The sequence below is a fragment of the Budorcas taxicolor genome, chromosome 8, assembly GCF_023091745.1.
Source record: "Budorcas taxicolor isolate Tak-1 chromosome 8, Takin1.1, whole genome shotgun sequence".
Lineage (NCBI taxonomy): Eukaryota > Metazoa > Chordata > Mammalia > Artiodactyla > Bovidae > Budorcas > Budorcas taxicolor.
The window spans coordinates 42,328,717-42,351,362 of NC_068917.1; the positions used below are offsets into that span (position 1 = coordinate 42,328,717).

At 40.9% G+C, this 22,646-nt stretch overlaps 1 protein-coding gene across 3 annotated transcripts in view; it reads left to right on the forward strand.

Moving 5' to 3' along the window:
• The first annotated feature begins 4,720 nt into the window (after positions 1-4,720).
• Positions 4,721-22,646, forward strand: part of PLGRKT (plasminogen receptor with a C-terminal lysine) — a 58,171-nt gene continuing 40,245 nt past the window's right edge. Inside the window, exon 1 of one of the 3 annotated variants that reach the window (XM_052645097.1) lies at positions 4,721-4,767. The gene's annotated coding sequence lies outside the window, so the exon portion shown is untranslated. The other 2 variants (XM_052645095.1, XM_052645094.1) reach the window with 2 other exon arrangements.

The window sequence follows — 22,646 nt, forward strand, 5'->3', positions numbered from 1 at the left end:
CTTTCTGGAATGACCTAATTATGGAAAACAGAAAAAAGGAAACTCCTTTATTCAATAATTGAATACCCAGACATTATGGGACTTGGCAGTTCTAATTGAAACTGTCTACTGATAACCAGACAATGACTGATTTCTAAGTGTTAAAATGCAGCAGGGAATTTAGAAGTTCAATACCTTCACATAATATCCCATAGTCATATAAATGTAAGTGAAAAAAAAAAGATACTATGATGAGACTTTAAAAATTTAATTACAAGGCCTGGAAAAAATTTGTACACACAAAAGAAAACCAAGATGAAAATATTGCACCAAAATCCTCTCAAATATCTTATGGGTTTTTTCTACAGTGTAACAGCTCTAGAAATCCAAGCCTCCCCTATACAAAATTTCAAAGCAAGCAGAATCTGACTTCCATGTCTCCCACCCTTCAATGCCTCTTCCCCTCAGCAGCTGAATACCTTCATCCTGCTGCTACTGCTGCTGCTGCTGCTGCTGCTAAGTTGCTTCAGTTGTGTCCGACTCTGTGCGACCCCATAGACGGCAGCCCGCCAGGCTCCCCCGTCCCTGGGATTCTCCAGGCAAGAATACTGGAGTGGGTTGCCATTTCCTTCTCCAATGCATGAAAGTGAAAAGTGAAAGTGAAGTCACTCAGTCATGTCTGACTCTTAGCGACCCCATGGACTGCAGCCCACCAGGCTCCTCCATCCATGGGATTTTCCAGGCAAGAGTACTGGAGTGGGGTGCCATTGCCTTCTCCAACCCTCATCCTACTCTTTAACTATTCAACTCTTCCAGATTATTATCCAAACCATGCCAGTTCTCGTCAAGGTGCCATCTTTCCAAAATCTGTTCTTTTGTCCTTTGCTTATTCCAAATTATAAATTATATTATATTTCCTCAATAAACTGATTCCACTAGTAGCAGGGGGAGTGAGAAGGAGAAACAGTTGGCTTCAACCACTTCATACTAAGATGTGACTCACTCACAGCCTTTTTTCAGTGGTATCTGTCTCAAATTCTACTCTTCATTGTGTCATCCTGCTTGAAATTCTACCAATTCTTTAATTTAGCAAACATTAATTGAATACTTTTTCTGTGCCAGGCACTATTTTAGGCACTAGAGATATAGCAGTGAACAGGAAAGAAAAATCACTCTCTTTCTTCTAGGAGCATATATTCAGTAAACAGAGAAGATTTGGGCTATAGTTCAGCAAATTGGTTTACTTATTAACATTTTCTCATGATATACATATATTTACACACTTTGAAGAGAAAGCCAGTTTTCCCCCTTAAGAATCTCTGTAACCTTTGTATATATACAAAAAAAATCACAATTGATCAATTAATCAATGCTACACATATGTAAGGCAGAAGATTTATGCCATATATATATAAATAGCTCTAAAAATCAGTAAGAAAACTACATACAACCCAACAGGAAAATGAGCCAAAGGTTCTACTATACAGTTCAGAGAATAAGAAATACAAATGACATCTAAACAAAGGGAAGGATTCTCTATCTTACCAATGAAGAAAAGATAATAGTTTAAGACATGAGACATAATTTTTCACTTATTTGCTTGATTAAGACTATAAGTATTCCTAATATTTAGTGTTTATGAGGATATGAACAAATGGGTTTCCTTAACAACTACTGATAGGAATGTGAAGTTATATAACCTGTTTTTTTGGAGGGCAATTTGGTAATCTCCATTAAAATTTTAAATGTATATGCCATTTAGCTTTCACTTCCTCTCTAAGAAATATATCTTACAAAAACAATAACACAAGCATACGACAACAGACATCACAAGATTTTAGAGGCACTATCTGCTACTATCTAGTAGTAAAGTAGTGAAGGCCAGGGATGCTGCTAAACATCCTAGAATGCCCATGACAACCCCTGCAGCAAAGATACATCTGGTCCCAAATGTCAACAATGACAAGGTTGAGAAACCTTGCAACCACTGTGAGTATCTCAGTATATATTTTCCTTCTAGATTTTCTCCTATGAAGCTTTTAAAAACAATTAGACACATAACACCCACTTTTTAAATTTAATATTTTGATGAATATTTTCCATTTTGCCACACAATATTTATAAGTATCCTATTTAGTGGCCCCATAATGTTTAGTTTCCCTGTTGTTAGGTATAGTATTGTGTTCAGTTTTTAAAATAACATAAGTATTTGTGTATTCAGAAAATATTTGTTAAGTGCCTACTGTGTACCAGGTCCCAGGCTAAGCCCTGAGGATAGATTTTCCCCAAGTAGAACTGCTGATCAAGGAGAAAGAACATTTTCCTAGTTTTTGACACATGTGGATAACTGGTGCCAGTTATACTGTGTCTTCACCTAGCACTTATTTTACATATATATACACACACATATGCATATATATATTCTAATTTAATTATTAGAAAAACAAGCAAAGAACTATTGCATACAACAGAGGCACATTAAATCCACTCACAGATTTCAACTAATTTTTCCAGTGTTTATGACATTCCTTGATGGAGTTCCTATCTCTTGACGAATCTGGTTGAAAATTTTAGAGGTAATGAAAGTTTACTGGAAGGTGAGGGATTAGATCTGATATTTACCTAAGTCCTCATCATACCTCCTCTTCCAGGGCTCCATTCCTTTGGAGTACAGCTATTGTTAGTGAGGGAATAGTACTGGGAAGGTAAGAGACCATGTAAGTAGACATGGTCTTTGACCTCTAACAGTTACCTGGTGTTCAGAAGGTAAAGTGTTTGCCTGCAATGTGGGAGACCTGAGTTTGATCCCTGGGTCTGGAAGATCCCCTGGAGTATGAAATAGCAACCCACTACAGTATTCTTGCCTGGAATATCCCATGGACGGAGGAGCCTGGTGGGCTACATACAGTCCATTGGGTTGCAAGGAGACGAACACGACTGAGCGACTTCAGTTTCTTTCTTTCTTGACCTCTAAACCCCACATCGGGGCAGCTGGTCTAAGATAAGAACACTAACATCGTCTTCAGATAAGAAACTCAGTATAACTAAATTCCCAGACAAGAACTGAGACATTCAAAGAGTAAGAAAATGTGAACTAGGAAAGAAGTGATGGTTCATTCAGGATGGGGAAGCAGGTTTGTCCCTGGGGGAACCCAGTATACCAATATGGAACTGATACTACTTCTCCATCTCATCAAGGTAGGGCAGACACGACAGAAAGTCAGGGAAAAGAAATCAGGTTTTCTTAAAAGCAAGGACTGTCATGTTACCTGTTAGTTCAAGGTTTCCTTTGATTTTTATCTGATGTATATGAACTACAATTTGATTTTTAAAAATTCCTAGAGTTTGAAAATGTCTCCAAGCAAGGGGGAAACCTACTCAATTAACAGATCAAGATAGTTGATCTATTAAACCTCTGTGCTCATATTCAGTCTCTTTAGTTGGGTGCGACTCTTCTCAAGCCTTTGTTTTCAAACTCTATTAAACCTGACTAAATCCTGTGCCCTGACTCCCTCCCTTTAGTCACACTGAGTTATTCTACATTTCCCAGGTGTGGCTTCAGTTCCACAGTATTTCTGCGGCTTTCTTTAAGAACACACTCTAACTATTGTCCTGTAACCTCTGCCTACTCTATTTCACTGAGAGGTGGGGAGGAAAATGTTGATTATTATTATGAATTTCTTTTAAAGTGTCACAGTTCTAATAAACTGCTGGGCAACTGTCAGTATGAACTGGCACAACCTTTCTGGAAGGCAATTTTCAATCTGTATCAAAGGCTCTTAAATCATTCAGACTTTGATTAGTAGTTATACTTGTAAGAGTTCATCTGAAGGAAATAATCACCAATGTTCTAGCTTTTATAAGCAATGAAGCTGGGTGAGTGGCTAAAAGAGTGAACCTCTAAATAATCTTGACGTCCAGCATGAGGGGATAATTTTGTTTGGTTATCCAGCATCATGGAATGTAGCCATAAAAAAAAATCACATTTTTGGAAAGCGATTTTAGAAAGCGTAGAAACTCATCCACATTAAGCCCCCCAAAACAAGGTGTAATATTGATATGACATCCCTGTAAGACAAATCCAAACTCAACTTTGATATAGGCTAGGCTCAAACTGTTAAGAAATGCTTTAACATTTTTTTCCTCAGGCTCCTCATTCCCTCCTTCAGGACTCCTTTACTCCTCAGAGCAGACAGACCCAAGAACTCCGGTTTGGGTATCCTGGCTCTTACAGCAAGAAGGGGCCTCAGGAGATGCTGCGGGTGTGAGGACTTAACCCAGATCAGGCTGCTAGTGAGCGGCTGAAAGTGTACTAGGACTCAGGTGTCCTGACCTCCAGCCCAGAAATTTCCCTCTAGACCCGTTTACCCACCTCAGGACCACAGTCATGAACGCGCAGAAACATGTATGTACTTACAAGATAAGCAAAACTAAATCCCGCCTAACGAAAAGCTATATTTGTTACTTGTTCTTAATTTAGACAAGTAATCAGCTCTACATCACCGAAACCGGTTCCCTTCTCCTCTCTCCATCCCAAAGAAAGGGTCTATGTGTCAGTCCTGTTTTAAAGTGCCAAGCGAGTGAGGCAGCCAAAGACGCTGGCCAGTGAGCGAGAACGCTCCCTACCTGCTGGCGGGAGAGTCGCGGCTGGCGGTGAGACTTCGGCACTGTGCCCCGGACTGCCAGGGCCACCCGCAGCTATTGAGCTCCCGTAGGTTTTCTCCGCCCACTTTCGGGCCGCCCCGTAAGCGCTGACGGGACTGGATTTTCTCATCCTGACCCAAGCATGTGAGTTGGGAAATAAGCGGTTTTTCCATTCTTGGAATAAAAAGATAGACAAAAGAAACCAAAAGTGAAACTTAAATTCGGCTTCCCGTAAATCAGCTTTTTAAAAGAAAAGTTTCAAAAATGAAAACAAATCATTATCTGACGTTTTAAACAGTATTTAGAAACAAACCAACGTCGGAAATCATCACAGATGTCCGACGTTGGTTTTGCCTTGAGAATCCATACTAAATTCTGCCATGAGGTTTCCCCTTTCTGATAAAAGCTTTTTTACAAGATGTCGGATCATCCTGACATAACTCGATCTACAACATAAAGAAAGTGAAACGATATTTCCCTAATTACTCCCTCCTCTTCCAGGTCCGAATGGCGTTGATTTTTTTATTTAGAAAGTAGGTGTATGTGTATGATAGGAAATGTTATTTTTAAAACGTGGATTTTGTCACTTCCTCAAAGTTCCTCGACATAGTGAAACCATAACTGCCTTATCATTAAAATAACTTCCCATCAGGACTGACACCTTTTAAGAATGCTCTGGGGATCCTGCTATTTTGCCTCCTTGAGATCCAGGTTAGGGTAGCACATTCTAGGTATGGGTTGAGAAAATCCTCTGGTAACTCCGGATCACTGGCTGAGGGCAAGCTGAAACCACGTGACTCACACTGAGGAGCCCAGGATTGTTTTAAAGCACCACCGAACTTCTGGGTGCATTTCTCTTACTCTTTCGTTCTGGCTCTCTAGGGCAGTCTCACTGTCCGTCCCTCCCTCCTTTCTTTCTTTTTATAATAATTTTAAATTGATAAATTGGACTCTTCATTGCTTGCCTTTCCTGTTTATTCATCTCATTGGGCAATTCAAAATAGGGATAATGAATGAATATTGAGATGTTCATTGTCATGGTTAGGCACCTGCTTCCCAAGTAAGGCCTTTCACATTCTTAGAATATCACATATTTTTTATTATTATTATTTTTTAACTTGGAAAAATACACAAGATGATACTACCTTTAAAATCTGGTGGGGGGTATGAAATTCTCTTTAGCCTTAATAAAACTATAATAGACTTGGAGATTTAGCTCAAATCTCTTTGAGACCACATGGTGGAATAGAATCATGTTTTTTCAGCTTAATCCCCTGTGATATTTTCTATTTAACCAGTTTCATTTGTCTAAAAATGACAGTCAAGACCCAGGATTTTCAAGACCTGCTATTGGGGTCATGATTGTCCACAGGAAAAAGCTGGCTCTAGAGCCACCTACCACTAACTCACTGAGTTTTCTGGAGCAAATAATTTACTGAGTAGGCAGATAAGTAATATCCTCTTAGACAGCCTCTATGATGCATGAATAATTTTTTAAAACTGAGGGCCAGGGGGATTTATTTGTTTTACCAAAACAGTGTTCAGGGTCTACATAATGATCTGCAGGGAAGGCAGGAGGTGAGTGGAATTTGTCTTTCTCTGAAGCTGTTGATGGGAATGGAAGGTATGTACTGAGCTTTCTGCCTGATGACTTACATATTAGTAATCTGAGTAATTAGTAATCTGAGGGTTTTTGATTTTGTTCATCTCACCCACCTGTTTCCACCCTTCAACCATTCATATTTTCCCATACCATTTATTAAGCTTAATGGAGTTTGTATATCTTCTGGAGTTAGAAAAACAGGATGAGTTAAGAAAAAAATAGATTTTTATCACCTCAAAGAAGCATATGGAAATTTAACAACCAGGGGGGCATTACTCCCAAAACCTTCTTCAGGTTTTGTGATTTGGGGGAAGTGGATGGAGGAGTGCTGAGACAGGAGATAAGTAGTGGGAAGCCACAGCTGTAGAAGTAGTCACCTACCTGATCAACTTTAGAATCACCATGTCCTGTTCACCCACCACCACTCTGTTCATCTTTAGAGGTGAAAAACTCATCATTGCCAATGTACTGTTTCTCAGAGCATTTCTGAGAGTCACTTGCGTCATTGGGATAGTCATTTAAACACAGATTCCAGGTTTCTGCCACAGGCCTGTTAAATCTGGGGGTGGTCCTGACAGTCTACATTTCAACACCATCCCCATATGATTTACATGCACACTGAAGTTTTTAAAACTGATAGCATAATGTTTAAGGGAAAAAACTGAATGAGGAATTCTTTGCAATTACAGTATAAACCCCCTTCCTTCATTTAGTTTGGTTAATTGTTATCAACACTACTCTTCCCTCTACCTCTGCCCTTTCTACTTTCACTCTTGCCCCTGAAACAAGCAACATGATCTATGCTTGTCCTATGCTTAGAGAGATAGATTTCAGGATCTTACAAGTGGGCCTGAATTTCCTGGTGAAGGAGCAATTTCCAGTAAACTTTCTTGATCATTAAGAATGGTACATAATAAAGATACTTAAAAAAAATTGACAAACTGCTTTGTTTTCACTAACAAAGTAGATAATGAATTTTATTATTATATATAGACAACATCCAGATTTTGCCCCATGTTCTATTTCTTGATTACCTAGATTTATAAGCCACAGTTGTATGCTATGCCCATTTCTCTCTCTGTCCCCATTCACCAACTCTCACCAACTGTTGCCTCCACCTTTGACAGCTATTCATACTCCCATAGTGAAAGTCAAAGTGAAGTTGCTCCATCGTGTCCGACTCTTTGTGACTCCATGGACTGTAGCCCACCAAGCTCCCCCATCCATGGAATCTTCCAGGCAAGAGTACTGGAGTGGGTTGCCACTTCCTTCTCCAGGGGATCTTCCTGACCCAGGGATCGAACCCAGGTCCCCCACATTGCGGCAGACACTTTACCGTCTGAGCCACCAGGGAAGCCCCATAGGCTGGTGCCAAACAGATCTCATGGAGCAGAACACTTTACCCTTTTTATATGATTTGCTGTTGAGTGGCTAAGTAGTGTCCAACCCTCTTGCGACCCCATGGCTGTAGCCCGCCAGGCTCCTCTGTCCATGGAATTTTCCAGGCAATTTTCTGAAGCTGTTGCCATTTCCTACTCCAGGGGACTCTTCCTGACCCAGGCATTGAACCCGCATCTCTGGCATCTCCTGCACTGGGAAGCAGAAAAGGGAATCAGGGATGATAGATATGATGTAATATGGTGTTCCAGAGTAGGATATTATACCCAGAGTTACAGGTTTTCAAATATTTGTGAGCTCTTTAAGGAAGTCTAAAAATGAAACACAAACTCTTCCATTAAATTATCACTGGAAACTGGTCATAACCTATCGAGAGACTCATAATTTTTTAAGAAGAAATTACAATCCCTTCCAGAAATAGAAAGTTGGTGGCAGTATGCTGAACTGGTCCAAGGCCTTGGTCCTGTTCATGGGACTTAATCAGGGTACAACATGACTGGTCTAGATCATTTTCTATCATAAGCTGAAGAAACTAACTGGGAACACTATGCCAGAGATGAGTTATAGAGCATTCCTTTGACAAGTATGCAGAGGAAAAGTCTCAGAGGTTGAGAAAGACCATCAGCTAAGGCATTAGCATTAGGGTGTGCATGCGTGTCTGTGTGTGCATGCATGTGTGCTCTTTAGGGATGAACTGCTTTACTTCCTACAGAATATGGCAGTGTGGAAAGTAAGGGGAAAGCATAGGTTTCATACATGCTTGTGGAAGAACAAGCCAACTAGAAACATGTGAAATATTTTAGATAGCATATTCAAAAGCAGAGACATTACTTTGCCAACAAAGGTCCATCTAGTCAAGGCTTTGTTTTTCCCAGTGGTCATGTATGGGTGTGAGAGTTGGACTGTGAAGAAAGCTGAGCGCCGAAGAATTGATGCTTTTGAACTGTGGTGTTGGAGAAGACTCTTGAGAGTCCCTTGGACTGCAAGGAGATCCAACCAGTCCATTCTAAAGGAGATCAGCCCTGGGTGTTCTTTGGAAGGACTGATGCTAAAGCTGGAACTCCAATACTTTGGCCACCTCATGTGAAGAGTTGACTCATTGGAAAAGACTCTGATGCTGGGAGGGATTGGGGGCAGGAGGAGAAGGGGACAACAGAGGATGAGATGGCTGGATGGCATCACCGACTTGATGGACATGAGTGATGGACAGGGAGGCCTGGTGTGCTGTGATTCATGGGGTCGCAAAGAGTCGGACACGACTGAGTGACTGAACTGAACAGACAGTTTACAACCCCACGCAGAGGCCCCTGACTCAGAAACTCTCGCTAATTTTGTGTTCATCAGAGTTGTCAAAGCCAAAAGAGAAGACCATAGCAGCATTTTAAGAGTAAGATAGGATAGTGACACTCTGATCTCAAACACTGAGGTAGACTTGGAAAGTCAGAAGCAACATGGGCATACTTCTACCCCTTGAAGTCCCGCTCTCTCAAGGCAAGGCCCCAGTGGATAAAGATAAGCAGTTTATCCACAAACCCAGTGAGGCCTTGTGAGGTGTGAGTTGGAAAAGGTGGTTTTAGTTTGCAGCTGGTACAGTAGGGTTGATATCAAGCAAAATTATTGGGTATCCTTACTCTGTTTGTCACAGACTCCAACAGTTATGAAGATAACCCTCATTTGCTATGTTTTGATAAGGGGATAATTAATGCCTGCTGTAACCACAAAAAAAATTAACCCAGTGAACTCATCAGTTTTCATATGTTCTTGGAGGTCCTAAGAAGAAGATGAGGGAGTTGGCATGGGGAAAATAAAGTCTAATATTGACATGCTGCTCCCAGGTCTGCTTGGAAGAAGTTTAATAGACACTGTTTAGCATTTCCAGGGATCCTTGCCACAGAAAAAAGAGAAAAAGAATAAAGAATGAAACCTGGGAATGGTTTTTTGATGTCTCTGGATGGCCCAAACAGATGTTGTATCCCTCTTGTGAAGAGCTGCAAAAGAGAAGGAATATATAATAAGGCAGACCATTTTATTCATCAAATTTCAGGGAATGTTTTCAATTTTTTAAAAAAGGGGGTGGGGGTAGGAGAAATTCCAGGTAGGAGACCAGGCTGAATTTCTCAGAGGTACAGGAGCTGAGAGTCAGTGGCAAGGAACAGGGTTATGTGAGTGGCATAGGCTGTAGGGGAAGGAAGTTATCAGGGATTTAACTACTTCCATAACAGTGATATGGAAACCCCATGTTTGAGAAGTAGGAAAAATATAAGCAGCTACTGTTAGTGGAAAAATACTTGGAAAGAAAGCAATATGTAGAGAAGATTTTAGGAATTCCCTGTTAAATACGCTGTGCAGATCATTTCCAGGGACTGCTTAAGAAAGTTTATGTACTATTCTTAAATGCTTTAGCAGTCTGTTGCTGTTTTCTTAGAATGCTATTACATGCTTGGAGTGAACCATGTGAAGCCTCAGTTTTATTCAGGTTACACTCAAATATAACTCCTCACTGCTCGAAAAAGCTTTACTTGACTTGGCTGAATTACTGTTGTCTCTAATTATCCCATTTCAATGGCAAACCTCAACAAAGGATTTCTTCATCACTTTTTCAACTATCAAGTTAACAAAACAAAATGCAACAATTATAATAAATATTAAAAGTTAACAGTAATAGTAAAACATGTATCATTTTTTAATATGTCAGACACCATATCTTGGTGATTCAGTGCACTGCTGTTGCTGTTTAGTCGCTCAGTCATCTCCGACTCTTTGTGACTCCATGGACTGCAGTCTGCCATGTTCCTTTGTCCTTGGGATTTCTCAGGCAAGAATACTGGAGTGAGTTGCCACTTCCTTCTCCAGAGGAATCTTCCCAACCTAGGGTTCAAACCTGCATTTCCCGCTGGGTATGCAGATTTTTTACCACTGAGTCACCTGGGAAGCCCTCACCATTAGCTAGCTTTAATTTTACAACAATCCTATAAAAAAGATACTATTATTGCCATTATTTTAGAGATGTGAATACTGAGGCACAAAACTTATGTAACTTATCTAATCTTACATAACTAGGAAGTGGTACAAATGAGATTCAAACCCAGGTACTCTGGTTTCAGCGTTCAGCTCAGTTCAGTTGCTCAGTCGTGTCTGACTCTTTGTGACCCCATGAACTGCAGCATGCCAGGCCTCCTTATCCATCACCAACTCCCGGAGTTTACCCAAACTCATGTCCATTGAGTCAGTGACGCCAATCAACCATCTCATCCTCTGTCGTTCCCTTCGCCTCCTGCCCTCAATCTTTCCCAGCATCAAGGTCTTTTCAAATGAGTCAGCTCTTTGCATCAGGTGGCGAAAGTATCAGAGTTTCAACTTCAACATCAGACCTTCCAGTGAACACCCAGGACTGATCTCCTTTAGGATGGACTGGTTGGATCTCCTTGCAGTCCAAGGGACTCTCAAGAGTCTTCTCCAACACCACAGTCCAAAAGCATCAATTCTTCAATGCTCAGCTTTCTTCACAGTCCAACTCTCACACATCCATACATGACTACTGGAAAAACCATAGCCTTGACTAGATGGACCTTTGTGGACAAAGTAATGTCTCTGCTTTTTAATACGCTGTCTATGTTGGTCATAACTTTCCTTCCAAGGAGTAAGTGTCTTTTAATTTCATGGCTGCAATCACCATCTGTAGTGATTTTGGAGCCCCCCAAAATAAAGTCAGCCACTGTTTCCACTGTTTCCCCATCTATTTGCCATGAAGTGATGGGCCCAGATGCCATGATCTTAGTTTTCTGAACGTTGAGCCTTAAGCCAACTTTTTCACTCTCCTCTTTCACTTTCATCAAGAGGCTCTTCAGTTCTTCACTTTCTGCTATAAAGGTGGTATCACCTGCATATCTGAGGTTATTGATATTTCTCCTGGCAATCTTGATGCCAGCTTGTGCTTCTTCCAGCCCAGTGTTTCTCATGATGTACTCTGCATAGAAGTTAAATAAGCACGGTGACAATATACAGCCTTGACATACTCCTTTCCTGATTTAGAACCAGTCTGTTGTTCCACATCCAATTCTAACTGTTGCTTCCTGACCTGCATACAGATTTCTCAAGAGGCAGGTCAGGTGGTCTGGTATTCCCATCTCTTTCAGAATTTTCCACAGTTTATTGTGATCCACACAGTCAAAGGCTTTGGCATAGTCAATAAAGCAGATATAGATGTTTTTCTGGAACCCTCTTGCTTTTTTGTTGATCTAGTAGATGTTGGCAGTTTGATCTCTGGTTCCTCTGCCTTTTCTAAAACCAGCTTGAACATCTGGAAGTACATGGTTCACATATTGCTGAAGCTTGGCTTGGAGAATTTTGATCATTACTTTACTAGCATGTGAGATGAGTGCAATTGTGTGGTAGTTTGAGCATTCTTTGGCATTGCCTTTCTTTGGGATTGGAATGAAAACTGACATTTTCCAGTCCTGTGGCCATGGCTGAGTTTTCCAAATTTGCTGACATACTGAGTGCAGCACTTTCACTGCATCATCTTTTAGGATTTGAAATAGCTCAACTGGAATTCCATCACCTCCACTAGCTTTGTTCATAGCGATGCTTCCTAATGACTTCACATTCCAGGATGTCTGACTCTAGGTGAGTGATCACACCATCGTGATTATCTGGGTCATGAAGATCTTTTTTTGAACAGTTCTGTGTATTCTTGCCACCTCTTCTTAATATCTTCTGCTTCTGTTAGGTCCATACCATTTCTGTCCTTTAATGAGCCCATCTTTGCATGAAATGTTCCTTTGGTATCCCTAATTTTCTTGAAGAGATCTCTAGTCTTTCCCATTCTACTGTTTTCCTCTATTTCTTTGCATTGATCACCAGGAAGGCTTTCTTACCTCTCCTTGCTATTTTTTGGAACTCTGCATTCTGATGCTTATATCTTTCCTTTTCTCCTTTGCTTTTCACTTCTCTTCCTTTCATAGCTATTTGTAAGGCCTCCTCAGACAGCCATTTTGCTTTTTTGCATTTCTTCTTCTTGGGGATGTTCTTCATCCCTGTCTCCTGTACAATGTCATGAACCTCCGTCCATAGTTCATCAGGCACTCTGTCTATCAGATCTAGGCTCTTAGCTCTATTTCTCACTTCCACTGTATAATCATAAGGGATTTGATTTAGGTCATACCTGAATGGTCTAGTGGTTTTCCCTACTTTCTTCAATTTCAGTCTGAATTTGGCTATAAGGAGTTCATGATCTGAGCCACAGTCAGCTCTCATTCCTATTTCTGCTGACTGTATAGAGCTTCTCATCTTTGGCTGCAAAGAATATAATCAATCTGATTTTAGTATTGACCATCTGGTGGTGTCCATGTGTAGAGTCTTCTCTTGTGTTGTTGTAAGAGGGTGTTTGCTACGACCAGTATGTTCTCTTGGCAAAACCCTATTAGCCTTTGCCCTGATTCATTTCGTACTCCAAGGCCAAATTTGCCTGTTACTCCAGGTGTTTCTTGACTTCCTGCTTTTGCATTCCAGTCCTCTATAATGAAAAGGGCATCTTTTTTGGGTGTTAGTTCCAAAAGGTCTTGTAGGTCTTCACAGAACCGTTCAACTTCAGCTTCTTCAGCATTACTGATCGGGGCATAGACTTGGATTACCATGATATTGAATGGTTTGCCTTGGAAATGAATAGAGATCATTCTGTTGTTTTTGAGATTGCATCCAAGTACTGCATTTCTTTTGTTGACTATGATGGCTACTCCATTTTTTCTAAGAGAGTCCTGCCCATAGTAGTAGATATAATGGTCATCTGAGTTAAATTCACCCATTCCAGTCCATTTTAGTTTGCTGATTCTTAGAATGTTGATGTTCACTCTTGCCATCTCCTATTTGACCACTTCCAATTTGCCTTGATACATGGACCTAACATTCCAGATTCCTATGCAATATTGCTCTTTATAGCATCGGACCTTGCTTCTATCACCCATCACATTTCAATGTCTATGTCCATACAAGTGAGCCATGAAATTAGTATTCTTATTCACTGCTGATGAAAACACAGGTACAATAACTGGTATGAAATGTTCATCTCAGCACTGTCCATAATAGCAAAAACATAAGAACAATCCAAATGTTCATAAATTTTGAATGGATAAACAAAATTTGGTACATCCATGCAATGAAATATTATTCCACCATTAAAAGGAACAAAATGCTGATAGATGTTACAACTTGGATGCACCCTGAAAACAGTATGCTATTTAAAAAAAAAGACTTATGCTGTGTGAAAGAAGTCACATACAAAAGGCCATACATTGTATGATTCTATTCATATAAAATGTCTAGAATAGGCAAATCTATTGAGACAGACAGGAGGAAAAGGGGGTTAACAGAAGAGGGCGACAGAGGATGAGGTGGTTGGATGGCATCATTGACTCAATAGACATGAGTTTGAGCAAACTCCAGGAGACACTGAAGGAAAGAGAAGCCTGGGATGCTGGAGTCCATGGGGTTGCAAAGAGTTGGACGTGACTGAGTAACTGAACAACAGAACTGAGACTGAAAGAGATTAAGATATGCCAGGGGCCACAGGGGAAGTGACACAATGAGGAGTGACTGCTGATGGGTATGGGGTTTCTTTGGGGGGGTGATGAAAATGTTATAGAATTAGATAGAGGTAATAGTTGAACAACATTTTGAATAAACTAAAAGCTACTAAACTGCATAATCTTAAATGGTAAATTTTATGATATGTGAATTATATCTCAATCTAAAGTTTTCTAGGCAGGGAGACAATAAGTCCACTGTTGTCATTATATTACAGGGCCACATGGATGTCACTAGAAGAATGGACAAAGTCCAAAGTAGGCTGCACAAAGCTCAGTGATGCTCTGCCTGTTCAGATTGTGCCCAGTCTACATTTGAATCAACAGGGTGCCCCATGAATGAAGTCTAAGGTTAAAATTCAGACTCTGTTCCAGAATACAGACGCCACCATTCCAGAATAGCTTAATACTGAAGAGTTTCTATCCTTAGCTCCATGCTGTCCTTCACAGACTGAAGTTCTTGGCTAAACTTAGTTCCCATTGTAATGGAGAAAGAAATTCATACTCCTTTAGAAAGCATCTCTTTAAAAGGAAATACATCTGAGTACACCCTGAACTTTCAAAAACTTTGATCTACAATTCTGTGCCAGCTTCAGGTGCACAGCAAAGTGAATCCGCTACATATACACACATGCACACTCTCCCTTAGATTTTCCTCCCATATAAGCCACCATGGAACGCTAAATAGAGTTCCCTGCCACACAGTAGGTCCTTGTCAGTTGGTCCTCATTCCATACATAGTAGTGTTGAATATGTCAATCCCAATTCTCCAATTAAAAACTTAAAAAAACTAATTTATGGATATACAGGGAAATATTGAGTACTTTTATTGTCCTGAGGTAGGGGGTTTTTCAGTGAGTTATGGATTTTATGCACTTTATGTCAATTCTTTCTAAAATATGTATACTATTTAATTCAGTACTTCCAATCAAAATATTAAAAAGCTATATACATATACACACATATATATATGAAGGTGATTATCATGATGTTATTTTTTAAGGCTCTGGGAAGTCACTTAATCCTATTTTATAAAGTTTTACATTGGAGCATAGCTGATTAACAATGATGTCACTGACAGAAGCAAAAAAATCAGAAATATCCAAAGATGAAAATTGTACATACTTGCTTAAAATCTTATATATGTTAAAAATGGTATATATGAATGTCATTTAATAACATGAAAATTCTTATGCTATAATGTAAACTGATTTTTAAAAGTACCTGTCTGTATGTGTGCATAGAGCATATATACATACTTTCACAAATTCATAAAATTGGAAATAATGTACACACTAGTTAAGGTTATATGTCATTTGGTATTGAAATAATTTTCTTTTAATCTTTTCATCCCACATTCTATGTCTTCAATATCTATGCCAATATTTCTCTCAATTCCCAGAATAGATATTCTTATGGTCACTTTTTTCACTTATATTTTAAAATACATACAAGAATATTTATAATGTATGTGTATAAAGTGTATCCATTGGGTTTCCATCTGGAATTGGAATTCTACTCAGTTAGTTTGACTAAAGAGATCTTAAACGGTAATTAGAAGGCAATTAAAGGGAGTAGGATTAAGAGAACCATCCAGTTGAGGCATCTCAACTACCAATTTGGGGTGAAGAACCATCAGGTTGAGAGTAATAGCAACGGCAAGAAACCCATACCATCTCTAGGCCGAAAAGTAAGGGAAGAGAGCATTCCCAGAGCTCTGTGACCTCAAGCCACAGAGGAGGGGCTGCTGATCAAGAGCTTCAGTGGTGAAAAGACACTACCACTGCCAGATCCTAAAACAGAGAAAGAATGCATAAAATGTACCCTATTTCTCTTTCCTCCTGCCTCCTGTCTCCTGTGGGTGCCTCCATAATCCAAAACCAAATATAAGTCAGCTGAGAAGAGCCCAGGTGATGTTTTCCAAAGAGGTCAGCTTCTGGGGTATAGAATAAGGCAGGCAAGAGAGGAGAATAGGTATGAAGGGAGGCAAACAGAAGACCCAGATAGTTTACCTGTTTTGCCACCCAAGATTTATTTTTCCCCTTTGTTCAGATGGAGAGAAACTCATTCCCTAAATATGAGAATCAGAGAGTCCTATTAACTACTGTGTTGCTTTGAAGTGATGTCAATACTCTGACCTAGAAACTAAATTATAATGTTTGTCTCCATCACTACTGTTCATACAAGGAAACAGAGAAAGCATGGGCATGGAATAAATAATCAATTAACATTTTATATACAGAGCTGAGCCTCCCAAGTGGCTCAGATGGTAAAGAATCTGCCTGCAATGCAGGAGACCCAGGTTTGGTCCAATAATCCCTGCCTCCATGGCTTATTGCTAGGTTAAAAAGATAAATTGATAATCATAATTTCCTACTTCATTCACTTATGTTTTTCCTGCCCTATACAGTATCTTAGTAGATTGTGATTTTTTTTTTTTTTAACCTGGTGCAGTGATACAACACTTCAGTTCCTCCATGGTCTGAAATTGAAGTGCTCCCAACATTATCAGGTTACTGTAGTTATCTTATGATCATCATTGCACATGGGAGTATTAAGATGTGCCCAGTTAATCCTTGGGTGTCATGCACATTTCTCCTTGCTCTCATTGTATAGCTGTAACCCAGTTTCCTCATGGAATTCCAGTTCCATGAAGAACCAAAATGAACAGAGGGCAGTTTCAGCTTCCAATTCAGTGGCACCATGGCTGGGTCCTCTAATGGAAGCATTTCTTCCTTTTGAACTAGGACTCCAAAATATGAGGTTGTAGAAATGGTATGCTGAATTTTTGGACATTTTGTCAGAGGTCTTCGTGCCTAGCAAGCTGACCTCTATAGGCTACATAGACCTGGCCTCCTTCATCTTCAGGCTTTCTAGTGGATCCAGAAATCCACCAGATTTTTCCGATGAAAGATTTCAGCAGGATAGCAGAACACAGAAGGACAGGGGGATGTGTCTTTCTTTTCTACTCTGTCCCCATTTGGAGTTGAGGTGCTCGCAGTGGCTGCAGCCATTGAATCTTACCCTGTTGGGCCAAAGGTCAGCATCTACTGCTTTCCTCTACTGAACAACATAGCTCCTGTCGGGTAGCCCTCTCATACAGGTACAGCTATGGCTCTCGCCTGGTTTTAGTAACTTCTCCCTTCCAATCGTCTCTTCTGTGGAGGTTCTGCGGGGCAAGGCCCAGTCCTTGTTGCCATCTCGGGGGACTTCAGAGTTAGTAACAGGTTCCCACTGTTGTTGTTTACTACTGTTAACTTAATGCTGTGTGCTAGACATGGTGCTAAGTGCCTGAATATAGAATTATCTCATTTAGTCTTCATAATCCAATAAATTAGATGGCTTTAGACCTATTGCAGAGATGATAAAATTAAGTTTTGCAGAGGATGAAGAGCGACAGTGATGGAGTTGGAGATCAAATCAAATGTAGGTGTGCTTATGGCAGAATCTGTGCACTCAGATACTATCGTTATCAGTTGTTATCCTATCTTAAAGGGCCAAAATTCCAAATGGCTTTGCTCTTGTGGTTCTCAGGTCACTCTGGCAGGTCAGTGAGGTGTGCTCACATACAGAGCCTGGGAAGGTTAGACGCCTTCTCCACTGATGTGATGGCAGCCAGGCCTAAGGGCAGGAACTTTTCTCATAGACCTTCTTAAAGGCCAGAGCCTGGTGAAGTCCATGCTGTTTTTCCAAATTATTTAATAACAAAGAACAGAATGCCAACAGCTCCTCAAGTATTCTCTCAATGAAGCTGGGAAACAGGGTGGCTTACTCAAGACAGAAATCAATGGTGGGGATGAGAAGAAATGAATATCTCTCAGAGCATAAGTTGAGAAAGATGGCTGTTAAAAAAAATTTTTTTTTTTTGGTTTGGTAACTCTGGTCAAGTCTTCTGTGTTTCTTTTCATGTCCTAACCTTTCCCCTGCTTTGATGGTGGGCAATTTAACAGCCAGAGGAGGCTGAGGCTCTAACGAATTAAACTGTCAGTGTTGAGATTCAAACAGGGGTGGGGGGAGAGTCCATCCTCAACATAAACCTAATCTATAAGGAGAAAAGCCCTTACAAATATTTATAACTATGGATTATATGTTCAAGTGACAACTTCTCGAAAGATACATTTTCTTCTAGAAATAGACCTTACAAATGGTGGTTGACATCATATGGAGAGTACTGTGAGATGGCTCATTAAGCTGTATGGAGGTTTTAGTTCTACAAGGGAGCATGATTGCTCAGGTTCCTCATGGGTAACTGACAAACCTCAGTGAGGCCTTTAAGTGAGATTTCCATTCTGCTTCCTCTGCCCACTTCCCTCAAAATTTGAGTCGCTGTATTTTGAATTTGCCTCTTTGACCTGCCCCTCCCATGGCCTGTCGGAAAGAAAACACCAGGCCGCCTTGGTCAGGGGCGCGGGCCCTTTAAGGAAGCCAAGAACTGCGCTGTTTGGCTGCCGCGCCAGCCAGTCCCGGAGGTTCTGCGGGGCGAGGCCCGGTCCTCGTCTCCGTCTCGGGGAGCTTCAGGCCTGGAGGCCTTGGCTGTGATCTGTCTCCCGCACCTCCACGGTCCAGTGAGTGAGCTCCGGCTGGGTGGGCCAGGCCGGCCGCAGGCTGCTGGGGGAAGGGCGGGTCCTGGCGGCAGCGTCTGCCGGCGCCGAGCTCCGGGTCTTCAGGCTTGCTGGGCTGCTCTGGGTGCCCTTTCTTTGTGAGCGCCCTTGGCTCTCCCGCTTCTAGTGCCAACCTGTATCGCCAACCTTGTTTCGGAGGAGCCGGTTCTCCTCTCAAAGAGTCCAGGCCGCTCCCATATCGTAATTAAATTGGGGGAAGTGGGCAAAGCGTTGTCAACGGAAATCAGCATAACCTTGCAGGAATTCCCAACTGCTGTAATTCAGTCCAAGGTAAGCGGGTGGAATTTTAAATTAGGGAAAAATCTCCCGGAAGCTGTAGGTTCCGGGCTGGAATTTACAGGGGAAATGGGCTAGTTTGAATGGAACCCAAAGACATATTGAAATGATTGTAATCATGCAACCAGTCATATATATAGGTAGTTAATGCGTCATTCGATCAGGAAATGAGTCACTGGAGAAACTTGGATAACAGAAGTTATAGGTCATGAAATTATTCTTTTTTTTTTTTTTCAAGTAAAATCAAATACGAGTTCTTAGATGTGACCTGAGGCGGACAGCCCCAACACTTCCTCCTCAGAAATACCCCTACCTGTTGTAATGTGTAGCACAGCTGAGGCAAGGCTGGCGCAAAGAGCCCTTTATGAGATCTCAGGAGTAAATGAAGGAAAAATGAAGGCAGAAGGGACCCAAATCAGGATTCTTAGCCTTCTGAAACACACTGGTGTCAAAGTTGTAAGTAGCAAGGTATTTGTCACCAATGACAAAGTATTGGCACTTTTTAAAGACTTGCCTTATACAATTGAGTAAATTCAAAATTATTCCTACTGCAAGGTCACTCTAATTTTCTGACACAATGAGTGAGTGAGTCAAAGTCACTCAGTAGTGTCCGACTCTTTTCGACTTCATGAACTATACATTCTATGGAATTCTCCAGGCCAGAATACTGGAGTGGGTAACCTTTACCTTCTCCAGGGGATCTTCCCAACCCAGGGATCAAACCCAGGTCTCCCACATTGCAAGCAGATTCTTTACACAGCTGAGCCACAAGGGAAGCCCTCTGATATAATAAATTCCCTACATATGAACCTTTAAGTTGGTAACTTTCAAAGATGTGAATGGTATGCTTGCATCTTTAATCATGTAAGTTAGTTCATGTATCTGCCATACATTGTCACGTGTGTACATCCTCTACAAGTAGTTGTGCTTTTGTGTACTTACTGTACAGTACTTTATAGAATACAGGAGTATAGTATCTTTTTTCAAACCCCAGATGTCCGGAAGCAAGCATTACAGAAGCAGTAATATAGCTAGCTGGTACTGTTACCAGCCTCTGTATGTCAGCTGCTGTACTACACTACTGTCCTTTTCAAGGTACTGTACTACAAGATTAAAAAAGGTTTATTTTTCGTTTGTTTTTCATGTATTTTATTTAAACCTGGAATCAGTTCAGTTCAGTCACTCTGTCGTGTCCAACTCTTTTCGACCCCATGGACTGCAGCACGCCAGGCTTCCCTGTCCATCGCCAGCTCCCAGAGCTTACTCAGACTCATGTCCATTGAGCTGGTGATGTCATCCAACCATCTCATCCTCTGTTGTCCCCCTCTCCTCCTGCCTTCAATCTTTCCCAGCATCAGGGGCTTTTCAAGTGAGTCATTTCTCATTAGGTGGCCAAAGTATTGCAGTTTCAGCTTCAGCATCAGTCTTTCCAATGAATATTCAGGACTGGTTTCCTTTAGGATGGACTGGTTGGATCTCCTTGCAGTCCAAGGGACTCTCAAGAGTCTTCTCCAACACCACACTTCAAAAGCATCAATTCTTCAGTGCTCAGCTTTCTTTATAGTCCAACTCTTACATCCATACATGACTACTGGAAAAACCATAGCTTTGACTGGACAGACCTTTGTTGGCAAAGTAATGTCTCTGCTTTTTAATATGATGTCTAGGTTGGTCATAGCTTTTCTTCCAAGGAGCAAGTGTCTTTTAATTTCATGGCTGAAGTCACCATCTGCAGTGATTCTGGAGCCCCCCAAAATAAAAGTCTCTCACTGTTTTCATTGTTTCCCCATCTATTTGCCATGAAGGGATAGGACCAGATGCCATGATCTTAGTTTTCTGAATGTTGAGTTTTAAGCTGACTTTTTCACTCTCTTTCACTTTCATCAAGAAGCTCTTCAGTTCTTCTTCACTTTCTGCCATAAGAGTGATGTCATCTGCATATCTGAAGTTATTGATATTTCTCCCAGCAATCTTGATTCTAGCTTGTGCTTCATCCGGCTCGGATGTAAATTCACATGATGTACTCTGCATATAAGTTAAATAAGCAGGGTGACAATATACAGCCTTGACGTACTCCTTTCCTGATTTGGAACTAGTCTGTGGTTCCATGTCCGGTTCGAACTGTTGATTCTTGACCTGCATACAGACTTCTCAGGAGGCAGGTCAGGTACTCTGGTATTCCCATCTCTTGAAGAATTTTCCACAGTTGATTGTGATCCACAGAGTCAAAGGCTTTGGCATAGTCAATAAGGAAGAAATAGATGTTTTTCTGGAACTCTTGCCTTTTTGATGATCCGGTGGATGTTGGTAATTTGATCTCTGGTTCCTCTGACTTTTCTAAATCTGTCTTGAACATCTGGAAGTTCACGGTTCACGTACTGTTGAAGCATGGCTTGGTGTTATGAACATTACTTTGCTAGCATGTGAGATGAGTGCAATTGTGCGGTAGTTCAAACATTCTTTGGCTTTGCTTTTCTTTGGGATTGGAATGAAAACTGAGCTTTTCCAGTCCTGTGGCCACTGCTGAGTTTTCCAAATTTGCTGACATATTGAGTGCAGCACTTTAACAGCATCATCTTTTAGAATTTGAAATAACTCAACTGGAATTCCATCACCTCCACTAGCTTTGTTCATAGTGATGCTTTCTAAGGCCCACTTGACTTCACATTCCAGGATGTCTGGCTCTAGATGAGTGAGCACACCATCATGGTTATCTGGGTCATGAAGATCATTTTTGTATAGTTCTTCTGTGTATTGTTGCCACCCCTTCTTAACATCTTCTGCTTCTGTTAGGTCCATACCATTTCTGTCCTTTATTGTGCCCATCTTTGCATGAAATATTCCCTCGGTATCTCTTATTTTCTTGAAGAGAGCTCTAGTCTTTCCCATTCTATTATTTTCCTTTATTTCTTTGCACTGATCACTGAGGAAGGCTTTCTTATCTCTCCTTGCTATTCTTTGGAACTCTGCATTCAAATGGGTATGTCTTTTCCTTTTCTCCTTTGCCTTTCGCTTCTCATCTTTCCTCAGCTATTTCTAAGACCTCCTCAGACAACCATTTTGCCTTTTTGCATTTCTTTTTCTTGGGGATGGTCTTCATCACTGCCTCCTGTACAATGTCACAAACCTCTATCCACAGTACTTTAGGCACTCTATCAGATCTAATCCCTTGAACCTATTTTTCACTTCCACTGTATAATCTTAAGGGTTTTGATTTCAGTCATACCTGAATGGTCTTAGTGGTTTTCCCTACTTTCTTCAATTTAAGTCTGAATTTGGCAATAAGGAGTTCATGATCTGAGCCACAGTCAGTTCCCAATCTTGTTTCTGCTGACTGTATACAATTTCTCCATCTCTGGCTGCAAAGAATATAATCAGGCTGATTTCGGTATTGACCATCTGGCGATGTCCATGTGTAGAGTCTTCTCTTGTGTTGTTGGAAGAGGGTGTTTGGTATGACCAGTGTGTTCTCTTGGCAAAACTCTGTTAGCCTTTGACTTGCTTCATTTTGTACTCCAAGGCCAAATTTGCCTGTTACTCTAG